Raw genomic sequence first — 15,724 nt, 5'->3', positions numbered from 1 at the left:
CTAGCTCACAATGGCACTGGGATTCAGAATCACTAGCCTCAAACTTCTAAAAGACCCTCATTGTCTATAAACAGAGTCCACTCTTTGTCTCTTGTGTGTGTGTGTGTGTGTGTGTGTGTGTGTGTGTGAGAGAGAGAGAGAGAGAGAGAGAGAGAGAGAGAGAAAGAGAGAGAGAGAGAGAGAGATCCATACCCAGAGAGAAAAAAGGAAAGATAAGAAGAAAAAGCAAAAAGAAAGACTATTTCTCACAGTTATGCAAAATGCATCATTTTAACTGATCATCTGAAGGGCCAACAGAGCCTAAGTAGGTATTATGCATTGAACTAGTTTATGGTTTTGCCTTTCACTAGAAAAATGAGGTCAGTTAAGAATATTGTAGTGACTTCCCTAGTGGCGCACTGGTTAAGGATCCGCCTGCCAATGCAGGGGCCACGGGTTCGAGCCCTGGTCCGGGAAGATCCCACATGCCACGGAGCAACTAAGCCCGTGCGCCACAACTACTGAGCCTGCGCTCTAGAGCCCATGAGCCACAACTACTGAGCCCACACGCCACAACTACTGAAGCCCATGTGCCTAGAGCCCGTGCTCCGCAATGAGAGGCCACCACAACGAAGAGTAACCCCCGCTCGCAGCAACTAGAGAAAGCCCGCACACAGCAACTAAGACCCAATGCAGCCAAAAATAAATAAATTTATATTAAAAATGAATTAATATTGTAGTGACAAAAAAAGGGAAATAATGTACTTCTCTGCCTGCCTTAATCCCATCCACTTAATGTACTATAAGGTAGGTTTGATATGTAATGCAATATTCTTGTCTATAGCCTAATGTTGTACTGCAGCCGCTGAAGTCAAACCATTACCTGTAGAGGGAACATATACACAAATAATATCCAAGAACTCACCTCCAGTTCAAGGGTCCCATACAAATATTACTTGAGTTTGTATTGCTGTGTGTGAAAATCTTTTTTTATAAAATAGAAACTAGGAAGTTGTTCGTATGTGTATAGATTATTAGTTCCTCATTATAAAATGTCTAAAATGATGATAAAGAAAAGTATTAACTAAAAAATGTTAAATATAAATTAGGGGCTGAGGAAAATCCCTGAGTAAAAATAGTCTGTAACATTAAGTAAACATGATCAGAGAAGATAGAGATGGGAAAATATAAGATGTGACCATCTACCCTACTCAGTGAGTATTCAGCAGAAAGACTGATAGTCCAAGCCTTTACATATGACAGTACCAATCTGATGGTCTGAAAACCTTGAGAAAGTTGCTAAAAAAGGAAGCAAATTCTCGGCCTTTTACAAAGAACCCTCATCTCTATCTTTGGCTCTGGAATCCTAAGTAGGCCTGGAGAAACACTGTTAATTTTTTTAAACATTAAAGAGTTTAATTAAGATTTTTAAATTCCATAAATCATTGTACATATAAAAGAAATATATCTGGAGCAAGAAGTGGAATGGGGAATTAGATGCTGAGTTCTCATTCCCAATACATGAGCATGTGGAAACCTATTATGCAAAGGCCACCAAGGAAAGAGGAGCAAAGAGTATTTTGAAACTGAATTCCAACTAAAACATGGTTCCACATCTTTAAAATATTGATAGGACTTACTTTCAGCTCTGGCAACATAGCAGACTAATATGATGATCATACTGTGTATAAAAGCAACACATGACTATATGCTGGCTATAAGAAATGCTCCTTAACAATACAGATGAAGCTTGAGTGAAATAAGACAGTCAGAAAGACAAATATGGCATGATTACACTTATACAAGGTATCTAACGTAGTCAAATTTGTAGAATCAAAGAGTGCAATGGTAGTTGCCAAGTACTAAGGGGAGGGGGATATGGAGAGTTACTAATCAATGGGCATTGTTTCAGATAAGCAAGATGAATTAGTTCAAGATCTGCTGTATAACATTGTATCTATAATCAATGATAATATATTGTACAGTAAAAATGTATTGAGGATAGATCTCATTTTAAGGGTTATCACAATAAAATAAAAATTTAAAAAGAGACGCTTTCTAAATATGAGGACAAAGAAAGACTGAAAGTAAAAGTATAAATATGTACCATACAAACAGAAGGCCTAAGAAAACTGGGATGGTTATTTAGATATGAGAAAAATTACAATTATGTTGGAGATTTTAATATCTCTCTATTGGCAAATTGAAAATATGCTCAACATCGTTAGTCGTTAGGTAATTGCAAATTAAAGCCACCATGAGATATCACTGTACATCCACCAGAATGGCTGAAACTAACCAGCTGACAACATCAAATTTTGGCAAGAATAAATGAATGACCGGAACCCTCATACATAGTGAGAGTGTAAAATGGTACAAACACTTTGGAAAATAGCTTATCAGGCTTTTTTTTACATCTTTATTGGAGTATAATTGCTTTACAATGGTGTGTTAGTTTCTACTTTATAACAGAGTGACTCAGTTATACATATACATATGTTCCCATATCTCTTCCCTCTCGTGTCTCCCTCCCTCCCACCCTCCCTATCCCACCCTTCTAGCTGGTCACAAAGCACCGAGCTGATCTCCCTATGCTATGCGGCTGCTTCCCACTAGCTATCTACCTTACGTTTGGTAGTGTATATATGTCCATGCCACTCTCTCACTTTGTCACAGCTCACCCTTCCCCCTCCCCATATCCTCAAGTCCATTCTCTAGTAGGTCTGCGTCTCTATTCCCGTCTTACCCCTAGGTTCTTCATGACATTTTTTCCCTTAAATTCCATATATATGTGTTAGCATATGGTACTTGTCTTTCTCTTTCTGACTTACTTCACTCTGTATGACAGACTCTAGGTCCATTAACCTCATTACAAATAGCTCAATTTCGTTTTTTTTTATGGCTGAGTAATATTCCATTGTATATATGTGTCACATCTTCTTTATCCATTCATCCGATGATGGACACTTAGATTGTTTCCATCTCTGGGCTATTGTAAATAGAGCTGCAATGAACATTTTGGTACATGACTCTTTTTCAATTATGGTTTTCTCAGGGTATATGCCCAGTAGTGGGATTGCTGGGTCATATGGTAGTTCTATTTGTAGTTTTTTAAGGAACCTCCATACTGTTCTCCATAGTGGCCGTACCAATTCACATTCCCACCAGCAGTGCAAGACGGTTCCCTTTTCTCCACACCCTCTCCAGCATTTATTGTTTCTAGATTTGTTGATGATGGCCATTCTGACTGGTGTGAGATGATACCTCATTGTAGTTTTGATTTGCATTTCTCTAATGATTAATGATGTCGAGCATTCTTTCATGTGTTTGTTGGCAATCTGTATATCTTCTTTGGAGAAATGTCTATTTAGGTCTTCTACCCACTTTTGGATTGGGCTGTTTGTTTTTTTTTGTTATTGAGCTGCATGAGCTGCTTGTAAATTTTGTAGATTAATCCTTTGTCAGTTGCTTCATTTGAAAACATTTTCTCCAATTCTGAGGGTTGTCTTTTCGTCTTGTTTATGGTTTCCTTTGCTGTGCAAAAGCTTGAAGTTTCATTAGGTCCCATTTGTTTATTTTTGTTTTTATTTCCAATTCTCTGGGGGGTGGGTCAAAAAGGATCTTGCTGATTTATATCATAGAGTGTTCTGCCTATGTTTTACTCTAAGAGTTTGATCGTTTCTGGCCTTACATTTAGATCTTTAATCCATTTTGAGCTTATTTTTATGTGTGGTGTTAGGGAGTGATCTAATCTCATACTTTTACATGTACCTGTCCAGTTTTCCCAGCACCACTTATTGAAGAGGCTGTCCTTTCTCCAGTGTACATTCCTGCCTCCTTTATCAAAGATAAGGTGACCATATGTGCATGGATTTATCTCTGGGCTTTCTATCCTCTTCCATTGATCTATATTTCTGTTTTTGTGCCAGTACCATACTGTCTTGATTACTGTATCTTTGTAGTATAGTCTGAAGTCAGGGAGCCTGATTCCTCCAGCTTCATTTTTCGTTCTCAAGATTGCTCTGGCTATTCGGGGTCTTTTGTGTTTCCATACAAATTGTGAAATTTTTTGTTCTAGTTCTATGAAAAATGCCATTGGTAGTTTCATAGGGATTGCATTGAATCTGTACATTGCTTTGGGTAGTAGAGTCATTTTCACAATGTTGATTCTTCCAATTCAAGAACATGGTATTTCCCTCCATCTATTTGTATCATCTTTAATTCCTTTCATCAGTGTGATAATTTTCTGCATACAGGTCTTTTGTCTCCTTAGGTAGGTTTATTCCTAGATATATTATTCTTTTTGTTGCAGTGGTAAATGAGAGTGTTTTCTTGATTTCAATTTCAGATTTTTCATCATTAGTGTATAGGAATGCCAGAGATTTCTGTGCATTAATTTTGTATCCTGCTACTTTACCAAATTCATTGATTAGCTCTAGTGGTTTTCTGGTAGCATCTTTAGGATTCTCTATGTATAGTGTCATGTCATCTGCAAACAGTGACAGCTTTACTTCTTCTTTTCTGATTTAGATTCCTTTTATTTCCTTTTCTTCTCTGATTGCTGTGGCTAAAACTTCCAAAACTATGTTGAATAAGAGTGGTGAGAGTGGGCAACCTTGTCTTGTTCCTTATCTTAGTGGAAATGCTTTCAGTTTTTCAGTATTGAGGACGATGTTGGCTGTGGGTTTGTCATATATGGCCTTTATTGTGTTGAGGAAAGTTCCCTCTATGCCTACTTTCTGGAGGGTTTTTATCATAAATGGGTGTTGAATTTTGTCGAAAGCTTTCTCTGCATCTATTGAGATGATCATATGGTTTTCCTCCTTCAGTTTGTTAATATGGTGTATCACATTGATTGATTTGCATATATTGAAGAATCCTTGCATTCCTGGAATAAACCCCACTTGATCATGGTGTATGATCCTTTTAATGTGCTGTTGGATTCTGTTTGCTAGTATTTTGTTGAGGATTTTTGCATCTATGTTCATCAGTGATATTGGCCTGTTGTTTTCTTTCTTTGTGACATCTTTGTCTAGTTTTGGTATCAGAGTGGTTGTGGCCTCGTAGAATGAGTTTGGAAGTGTTCCTCCCTCTGCTATATTTTGGAAGAGTTTGAGAAGTATAGGTGTTAGCTCTTCTCTAAACGTTTGATAGAATTCTCCTGTGAAGCCATCTGGTCCTGGGCTTTTGTTTGTTTGAAGATTTTTAATCACAGTTTCAATTTCAGTGCTTGTGATTGGTCTGTTTATATTTTCTATTTCTTCCTGATTCAGTCTTGGCAGGCTGTGCATTTCTAAGAATTTGTCCATTTCTTCCAGGTTGTCCATTTTATTGGCATAGAGTTGCTTGTAGTAATTTCTCATGATCTTTTGTATTTCTGCAGTGTCAGTTGTTACTTCTCCTTTTTCATTTCTAGTTCTATTGATTTGAGTCTTCTCCCTTTTTTTCTTGATGAATCTGACTAATGGTTTATCAATTTTGTTTATCTTCTCAAAGAACCAGCTTTTAGTTTTATTGAGCTTTGCTATCGTTTCCTTCATTTCTTTTTCATTTATTTCTGATCTGATTTTTATGATTTCTTTCCTTCTGCTAACTTTGGGGTTTTTTGTTCTTCTTTCTCTAATTGCTTTAGGTGCAAGGTTAGGTTGTTTATTCGAGATGTTTCCTGTTTCTTAAGGTAGGATTGTATTGCTATAAACTTCCCTCTTAGAACTGCTTTTGCTGCATCCCATAGGTTTTGGGTTGTCGTGTGTCCATTGTCATTTGTTTCTAGGTATTTTTTGATTTCCTCTTTGATTTCTTCAGTGATCACTTCGTTATTAAGTAGTGTATTGTTTAGTCTCCATGTGTTTGTAATTTTTACAGATCTTTTCCTGTAATTGATATCTAGTCTCATAGCGTTGTGGTCGGAAAAGATACTTGAAACAATTTCAATTTTCTTAAATTTACCAAGGCTTGATTTTCGACCCAAGATATGATCTATCCTAGAGAATGTTCCACGAGCACTTGAGAAAAATGTCTATTCTGTTGTTTTCAGATGGAATGTCCTATAAATATCAATTAAGTCTATTTTGTTTAATGTATCATTTAAAGCTTGTGTTTCCTTATTTATTTTCATTTTGGATGATCTGTCCATTGGTGAAAGTAGGGTGTTAAGTTCCCCTACTATGAATGTGTTACTGTCGATTTCCCCTTTTATGGCTGTTAGTATTTGCCTTATGTATTGAAGTGCTCCTATGTTGGGTGCATAAATATTTACAATTGTTATATCCTCTTCTTGGATCGATCCCTTGATCATTATGTAGTGTCCTTCTTTGTCTATTCTAATAGTCTTTATTTTAAAGTCTATTTTGTCTGATATGAGAATTGCTACTCCAGCTTTCTTTTGGTTTCCATTTGCATGGAATATCTTTTCCCATCCCCTTACTTTCAGTCTGTATGTGTCTCTAGGTCTGAAGTGGGTCTCTTGTAGACAGCAAATATATGGGTCTTGTTTTTGTATCCATTCGGCCAATCTGCGTCTTTTGGTGGGAGCATTTAGTCCATTTACATTTAAGGTAATTATCGATATGTATGTTCCTATTCCCATTTTCTTAATTGTTTTGGGTTTGTTATTATAGGTCTTTTCCTTCTCTTGTGTTTCTTGCTTAGAGAAGTTCCTTTAGCATTTGTTGTAAAGGTGGTTTGGTGTTGCTGAACTCTCTCAGCTTTTGCTTGTCTGTAAAGGTTTTAATTTCTCCATCAAATCTGAATGAGATCCTTGCTGGGTAGAGTAATCTTGGTTGCAGGTTTTTCTCCTTCATCACTTTAAATATGTCCTGCCACTCCCTTCTGGCTTGCAGAGTTTCTGCTCAAAGATCAGCTGTTAACCTTATGGGGATTCCCTTGTGTATTATTTGTTGGTTTTCCCTTGCTGCTTTTAATATGTTTTCTTTGTATTTAATTTTGACAGTTTGATTAATATATGTCTTGGCATATTTCTCCTAGGACTTATCCTGTATGGGACTCTCTGTGCTTCCTGGACTTGATTAACTATTTCCTTTCCCATATTAGGGAAGTTTTCAACTATAATCTCTTCAAATATTTTCTCAGCCCCTTTCTTTTTCTCTTCTTCTTCTGGAACCCCTATAATTCGAATGTTGGTGTGTTTAATGTTGTCCCAGAGGTCTCTGAGACTGTTCTCAGTTCTTTTCATTCTTTTTTCTGTATTCTGCTCTGCAGTAGTTATTCCCACTATTTTATCTTCCAGGTCACTTATCTGTTCTTCTGCCTCAGTTATTCTGCTATTGATCCCATCTAGAGTATTTTTAATTTCATTTATTGTGTTGTTCATCATTGCTTGTTTCATCTTTAGTTCTTCTAGGTCCTTGTTAAATGTTTCTTGCATTTTGTCTATTCTACTTCCAAGATTTTGGATCATCTTTACTATCATTATTCTGAATTCTTTTTCAGGTAGACTGCCTATTTACTCTTCATTTGTTAGGTCTGGTGGGTTTTTATCTTGCTCCTTCATCTGCTGTGTGTTTTTCTGTCTTCTCATTTTGCTTATCTTACTGTGTTTGGGGTCTCCTTTTTGCAGGCTGCAGGTTTGTAGTTCCCGTTGTTTTTGGTGTCTGTCCCCAGTGGCTAAAGTTGGTTCAGTGGGCTGTGTAGGCTTCCTGGTGGAGGGGACTAGTGCCTGTGTGCTGGTGGATGAGGCTGGATCTTGTCTTTCTGGTGGGCAGGTCCACGTCTGGTGGTGTGTTTTGGCGTGTCTGTGGCCTTATTATGATTTTAGGCAGCCCCTCTGCTAATGGGTGGGGTTGTGTTCCTGTCTTGCTAGTTGTTTGGCATAGTGTGTCCAGCACTGTAGCTTGCTGGTCGTTGAGTGAAGCTGTTTGCTGGTGTTGAGATGGAGATCTCTGGGAGATTTTCGCCATTTGATATTATGTGGAGCTGGGAGGTCTCTTGTGGACCAGTGTCCTGAAGTTGGCTCTCCCACCTCAGAGGCAGAGCACTGACTCCTGGCTGCAGCACCAAGAGCCTTTCATCCACACGGCTCAGAATAAAAGGGAGAAAAAGCAGAAAGAAAGAAAGAAAGAAAGGACGGAAGGAAGGAAGGAAAAAGAAGGAAAAAAAGGAAGGAAGGAAGGAAGGAAGAAAGAAAGAAAGAAAGAAAGAAAGAAAGAAAGAAAGAAAGAAAGAAAGAAAGAAAAAGAAAGAAAGGAAAAAGAAAGAAAGAAAGGAAGGAAGGAAGACAGGAAAGAAAGAAAGAAGGGAGGGAGGGAGGGGGAGGGTGGAGGAAGGAAGGAAGGAAGGAGGGTAGGAAGGAAAGAAAGAAGATAAAATAAAATAAAGTAAGGTAAAATAAATTAAAGTTATTAAAATAAAAAATGATTATTAAGAAAAAAAAATTTTTTAAAGAAAAGTAAAAACAGAAAACGGATGGATAGAACCCTAGGACAAATGGGGAAAGCAAAGCTATACAGACAAAATCTCACGCAGAAGCATACACATACACACTCACAAAAAGAGGAAAAGGGGAAAAAATCATAAATCTTGCTCTCAAAGTCCACCTCCTCAATTTGGGATGATTCGTTGTCTATTCAGGTATTCCACAGATGCAGGTACATCAAGTTGATTGTGGAGCTTTAATCCGCTGCTCCTGAGGCTGCTGGGAGAGATTCCCCTTTCTCTTCTTTGTTCTCACAGCTCCCTGGGCTCAGCTTTGGATATGGCCCCGCCTCTGCATGTAGGTCGCTGGAGGGCGTCTGTTCTTTGCTCAGACAGGACGGGGTTAAAGGAGCAGCTGCTTCGGGGGCTCTGGCTCACTCAGGCCGGGGCGGGGAGGGCGGGGCACGGAGTGCGGGGCGGGCCTGCGGCGGCAGAGGCCAGCGTGACGTTGCACCAGCCTGAGGCCCGCCGTGCGTTCTCCCGGGGAAGTTGTCCCTGGATCCCGGGACCCGGGCAGTGGCGGGCTGCACATGCTCCCAGGACGGGGGGTGTGGATAGTGACTTGTGCTCGCACACAGGCTTCTTGGTGGCGGCAGCAGCAGCCTTAGCGTCTCCTGCCCGTCTCTGGGGTCCGCGTTTTTAGCCGTGGCTCGCGCCCGTCTCTGGAGCTCCTTTAAGCGGCGCTCTTAATCTCCTCTCCTGACGCACCAGGAAACAGAGAGGGAAGAAAAAGTCTCTTGCCTCTTCGGCAGGTGCAGACTTTTCCCCGGACTCCCTCCCGCCAGCCGTGGCGCACTAACCCCCTGCAGGCTGTGTTCACGCCGCCAACCCCAGTCCTCTCCCGGAGCTCCGACCGAAGCCCGAGCCTCAGCTCCCAGCCCCGCCTGCCTCGGCGGGTGAGCAGACAAGCCTCTCGGGCTGGTGAGTGCTGGTTGGCACTGATCCTCTGTGCGGGAATCTCTCCGCTTTGCCCTCCACACCCCTGTGGCTGCGCTCACCTCCGTGGCTCTGAAGCTTCCCTCCCCGCCACCCGCAGCCTCTGCCCGCGAAGGGGCTTCTAGGAAACCTTTCCTCCACGGCTCCCTCCCAGTGGTGCAGGTGCCGTCCCTATTCTTTTGTCTCTGTTTATTCTTTTTTATTTTGCCCTACCCAGGTACGTGGGGGGTTTCTTGCCTTTTGGGAGGTCTGAGGTCTTCTGCCAGCCTTCAGTAGGTGTTCTGTCGGAGCTGTTCCACGTGTAGATGTATTTCTGGTGTATCTGTGGGGAGGAAGGTGATCTCCGTGTCTTACTCTTCCGCCATCTTCCCCTCTAGTATCTTTATCAGTTTTTCATAAAGCTAGATATACACCTAACCTATTACACAAACACTTTCACTTTTAGGAATTACCCAAGGAAAATGAAAAGATAAGTGTACACAGTAACATGAACACAGATGCTTATAGCAGCTTCTTTCATAATAATAAAGAACTGAAAACAGGCCAGATGTCCATCAACTGTTGAACGTATAAATCATGTGTAGTTTACCAATATAGCTAAATAACACTAGGTGATAAAAAGGCATGAATCATTGATGCACACGTCCAACATAAGTGGATCTCAAAAGAGGCTTCATTGAAAGTATTTACATGTATGATTCCATTATTTGAAGTTCTAAAACAGACAAAAGCAATATGTGGTGAAAAAAATAAGAACAGTGGTTGCCCCTAGGGGATGAGGATGAGGCTAATTGGGAAGAGACCTGAGGAGCCTTTTCATATGACCCAGCAGTCCAGCTCCTGGGTATTTACCTAAGAGAAATGAAAATTTAAGTTCATACAAAAACTTATCCATGAGTGTTCATATCAGCTTTATTAAAAATTTGCAAAACCTGGAAACAACCAAAATGTCCTACAATAGGCCAACGGGTAAACAAACTGTGGCACATGCACACAGTGGAATACTACTCAACAATAGAACATAACTACTGACACACATAACAATCTAGATGAACCTCGAAAGCAGTATGTTTAGTGATAGGAGCCAACCTCAATAGCTGACACACTTTATGAATCCACTTGCAAGACATATGGGAAAGGCAGTTTTTAGAGATGGAGAACAGAGCAGTGGTTGTCAAGGGTTAGGTCTGAAGAAAGAGTTTGACAACTGTTGAGAGTTTAGTTAAACTACTCCATAATATTGCAGCCTCTGCATTCTTTTTGTATGGCTACGGGGCCTGCAGGGGCCTTGGGTGGACCGAAACCTAACCTCAAGGGCATGCCCTGGATGGCAGCCAGCTAAGTCACAAGAAAGTGTAACTGATATGAGTTCCCCAAAGCCCCTGGTGATAAAACAGTCTCTTCCGCCTCCCAGCTCCTTCCCCTTGTGGGTCCCTTAGATAGGACTCCAACAGAGCTTATGAAAACCCTGCTCTTTTTATGGTGTTGAATTGCCAATCTGGCCTTATCCAGGGAACCTCAGAAACACATCACCTATGGACCCTAATAAAGGCATAAGCTGCAGGTCCTGCTGCTTGCCCTCTGCCTGTGCCCTGCCTTGACCTCCTGTGTGGCCCTCCAGGTGTGCTGTGTACCTCATCCAGGACCTGTGAGTACAGTAATAAACTTCTCTACTTCACTTTCCCTTGTGGTCTTTGTTGAATCTTGGCTCACCATCCAACTCCCCACCCGGGACTCTACGTAACAAACGTTATTTTAGCAAAAATCAAGCACTTAAACGGGGCCAGCAGACCAGGGACTTTCCTGGGTTGCTGGAGCTGTTCCATATCCTGAATGTGGTGGTGGATACACACATATGTACATGTGCTAAGTTCGTAGAACTGGGCTCCAAAAGAGGGTGATTTTATTGCATAATATTAAAAAAAAAGAAATAACAGAGTGCCATGGACTGCATGCAGTACTGTCCCCACTACTTGGTAAATTCTTATTTTAGCACAACTATATTTTTATATATTTTAAAAATATTTTATGTTATATATTATATATCAGGTTTATATATCGAATATATGTAATTTCTCTCTAACTCTTCTAACCACTATTCTGAAATGGTGGGCAGGTATTACACTCTCATTATTAAAAATGAAGAAATTAAATTTCATTAAAAGGCTAGTACCCTATCAGGGAAGCAGTAGGCATAAAGTTTCTCACTAATCAAAAATACGTAAGGCATAAACATATAGAATTAATTTTAAAACGTGTGTCTCACACGTGGTTACTACTCTAGCTTTCTATGCTAAACCGCCATTTCCACGGTGACATGCAAATTGAGTGATCGGAGGCAGAGCCGGTCCAGCGAAAGTCACATATGCAAATTGAGGGTTTGGGAGAAAAGCCTTTCCAGTGTCAAGATTCATATGCAGGAATCTTGAGGGTAGGGGCTGTGCCTGGTGCAAGCTTCGTATGCAAACCAGGGGTGCTGGGGTGGGGCCTGGCCGGGCGCCCGCCCACTGTTGCTAGGTTACAGCTTGTTCACGCAGGTTGCCAAGCAGGGCATCTCTTGGCATCTCTAGGGGAACACAACCAAAAACTCTTGACCCCGCGTGACCCTAATTCTGACTTTGCTTATGTGTTGATTGTGTCCCGCCCACCCCAATCCGGATCAAGCCTCAATCTTCCCGTCAAAGCCCCTGCCCCATGGGAGTCCATGCCAAGCGCTCTGTCCACCCACCCCTGCCTCCCGCACCCAGGGCGGTCGGTCGCCTTGGCACCTTCACCCTATCACGACACCGCCCTCGCGGTGTCGAGCGCCGCCGCAAGGAACCCCGTCCCTCTGGGGACTTTGGCCTGGCTCCGACTTGCTCAGAGCCAGCGGGGCAGCCTTCTGTTGTCCGGCCTCACCCCAGGCCCCAGTCCGCCCCCAGCCCCGCCGCAGCCAGCCTCTCCCACCCAGGGCCACCCCATGCACTGTCACCATGGGAGACCGCTCCTCTCTGTCTGTGACCCCCGACTCCACGCCCCCACCCCCCAACTCCGGCCAGACCCCCGCCCCCATCCCTCCGACGAGGGGTGTCCCACCACCACCACCTCCCACTCCAAGTGAGTGAAGCATGCGCAGGGGGTCTCTTGAAACACTTTATTGACTCGCAGTGACTGTGCCCAAGGCGGCGGGCAGGCCGGGGCCGCCCGGGCTGTGCGGTCGGTCGGTGAGCGGACCTGGCGCCTGACGGCCGCGCCCCCAGGGGCCGGGAACCCAGGTGTCGTTGGGCAGCTAGGGCTGGGCCGGGGCCACCTGGGAGATGGTGCTATAGTCCTGAACAAGTCTCTGAGCAGCGCGTTGCTGCGGGCCGCCAAGTCCACCAGCTCCAGAGTGAGGCGCCTCCTGCTGCTGTTCTGGGCCTCATGGCGCGCCAGCTCCAGGACCCTGGCCGCCAGGTACTGGATGATGGCCACTAGGTAGACGGGTGCGGACGAGCTCAGGCGCTGGGCGTAGTGGCCCTCCCGCAGGAGGCGCTCCATGTGGCTCACGGAGAAGGACAGCTCGGCTCGGGCGGTGTGGGAGCGGCGACCGGGTGACCCTCGACGGCCCCTCTTCCCTGGCATGCTGGCCGTTGGGCGCGCTTTCTGCGACGGCCTCGCTCTGCGGTGCGCTGGGATGAGGTGCGGCGGGATGAGGGGCGGTCGGTTGTGCCTGCTGGTCCCAACATCTCAAGACAACCGGTGTTCTCAGGCCCCTCCTCCGTATCCTAGCGACCATAGGCCGGGCCCTCATTGGTCGGGGAGCACCCTGTGAGGTCACTGCTTTCCCATAACCCCTCCCCCACCCCACCTCACCCCGCCCCCACCCCCTCCGCCGGGGTCCTGGGCCTGCAAAGAAATGGCGCTGGCAGGATCCTGCTCACTGTGTTCGCTGGACCCTCTCTTTGGTGGAACTCTCACTGTCCACCAGATGGGAACTTTGTACAGAGAAGGCAGCTAATGGCGGACCATCCAGGGGCACCAAGTATACACTGGCGGTGCTGGGCCACCATCACGACTATATATCTGCTTCCAAATGAATAATATTCCTGGCTGAATAATATTCAGCAGGCTGAATAATATTCCAATGCGTGGCTAGACCACACATGTTGTGTATCCGCTCAGCAGCTGATGTACATTTGGGTGACTTCCGCCTTGTGCCCGTCGGGCATAGTGCTCTGGTGAACATTCCTGTGCAGGGTTCTGTTTGAACACCTGTTTTCAACTCATTTGGGTTTACAACCCATGGGATAGATCTATGGGTTTATTTCTGGACTCCACTGATCTATGTGTCTATCCTTATGCTAGTACCACATAGTTTTGATAACTGTAGCTTTGGACTAAGTTTTGAAATAGGGAAGTGTGAGTCCTCCAACTTTTTTCTTCTTTTCCAAGATTATTTTGGCTATTCAAGGTCACTTGAAATTCTGTATGCATGTGGGATTGGCTTTTACATTTCTGTAAAACAGAGCATTGTGATTTCCATAGGGATTTCATTAAATCTCTAGACAACTTTGGGTGGGATTGCCATCTTAAAAGTATTAAGTCTTCCCGTCCACAAAATCTGCTGTCTTTCCCCTTTTCTTTTTAAGGTCATCATTAATTTCTTGCAGCAGTGCTTTGTAGTTTTCAGTGCACAAGCCTTGCACCTCCTTGGCTAAATTTATCTCTGTGTGTTTTATTCCTTTTGATGTTGTGTGAAATAGAACTGTTGTCAATTTCATTTTGGATTATTTTTTCATCTGTTGTGGAAACACAACAGATTTTTGTGTGTTGATCTTGTATACTGCAACTTGGTTGAATTCGTTTGTTAACTCTAATAGTGTTTTGTGGATTCTTTAGGGTTTCCTGTACAGAAGAACATGTCATCTGAGAATAGAAGTAGTTTAACTTCCTTTCCAACTTCGATGCTTTTCATTTCTTTTTCTTGCCTCATTGCTCTGACTAGGACTTCCGTTACAGTCTTGAGTAGAAGCACTGAAAGCAAGGATTCTTCTCTTGTTCCTGATGTTAGGGAAAATGCTTCCAGTCTTCCACCATTGAGTATGACATTAGCTAGGGTATTTCATAAAAGCCTTTTATTTTGTTGAGGAATTTCCCTTCTATTCTTAGTTTGCTGGGTGTTTTTTGTTTGTTTTTTAATCATGAAAGTTGTTAGATTTTGTTGAATGCTTTTTCTGCATCAACTGAGATGATCATGAGGGTGTTTTCCCCCTTCATTTTATCAATGTGGTTTTGATTAATCAGTTTTCTTATGTTGAGCCATCCTTGCATTCCTGGGATAATTCCTATTTGGACATGGAATGTAATATTTATAATATGCTGCTGGATTCAGCTTGCTAGAATTCTTCCGAGGATTTTTGCATCGATATTCATAAAGGCTATTGGTCTGTAATTTTTCGTATATCTCAGAGTGGAATTGCAGTGTCATATGGTAATTCTATGTTTAACTTATTGAGGAACCACCACCCTACTGATTTCCACAGCAGCTCTACCATTTTTTCATTCCCAACAAGCAGTGTATGTGTGTCCCAATTTCTCCACATCTTCTCCAAAACTTGTTATTTTCTGGGGTTTTTTTTGCTTCGTTTTGCTTGTATTAGCTATCCTAGTGGGTGTGAAGTGGTATCTCATGGTGATTTTGATTTGCATTTCTCTAATGACTAAATACGTTGAGCATCCTTTCCTGTGCCTCTTCGGCATTTGTACATCTGCTTTGGAGGAATGCCTATTCAAGTCCTTTGCCCATTGTTTAACTGGGTTGCTTATCTTTTTGTTGTTGACTTGTAAGGTTTCTTTATGCATTCTGGAAAATAGACCTTTCTCAGATATATGATTTGCAAATGTTTCTGCCATCCTATGGGTTGGGCTTCAAAGTGGCTCAGTAGTTGTGGTGCACGGGCTTAGTTGCTCCGTGGCATGTGGGATCTTCCCGGACCCGGACCAGGGCTTGAACCCGTGTCTCCTCTGCATTTGCAGGCGGATTCTTAACCACTGTGCCACCAGGGAAGCCCACTTCTTTTTAAACCAACGTTTAGACAGTGTCATTAAATAAACATCCTTTTCAATGCTAAAACCCGAGTCACTTGTGGCCTTTTCCTGGAAGAGATTTTTGCTGCTGTCAGGTTACAAGAACAGCATAAGAGGCCATTTTCTGGGCATGGAGCCCAGGATTCAAAGGGAAGCTCTAGAGAACATCTGGTCTGCTTGATATATCGAAACTGCATGTGTGTGTTTGTGTGTATGTGTTTCTCTCTGCTGACTCATAGCATTGAAGCGTCTTTGGAAACTCCCCCACCCTTCTAGCCAGCCAGTTTATACACACGCCATCGGCTCCTCCTTGATTCAAATGTTAGGTCAA

The sequence above is a fragment of the Stenella coeruleoalba genome, assembly GCF_951394435.1.
Source record: "Stenella coeruleoalba genome assembly, chromosome: X".
Lineage (NCBI taxonomy): Eukaryota > Metazoa > Chordata > Mammalia > Artiodactyla > Delphinidae > Stenella > Stenella coeruleoalba.
This window is presented reverse-complemented; position numbering follows the sequence as displayed.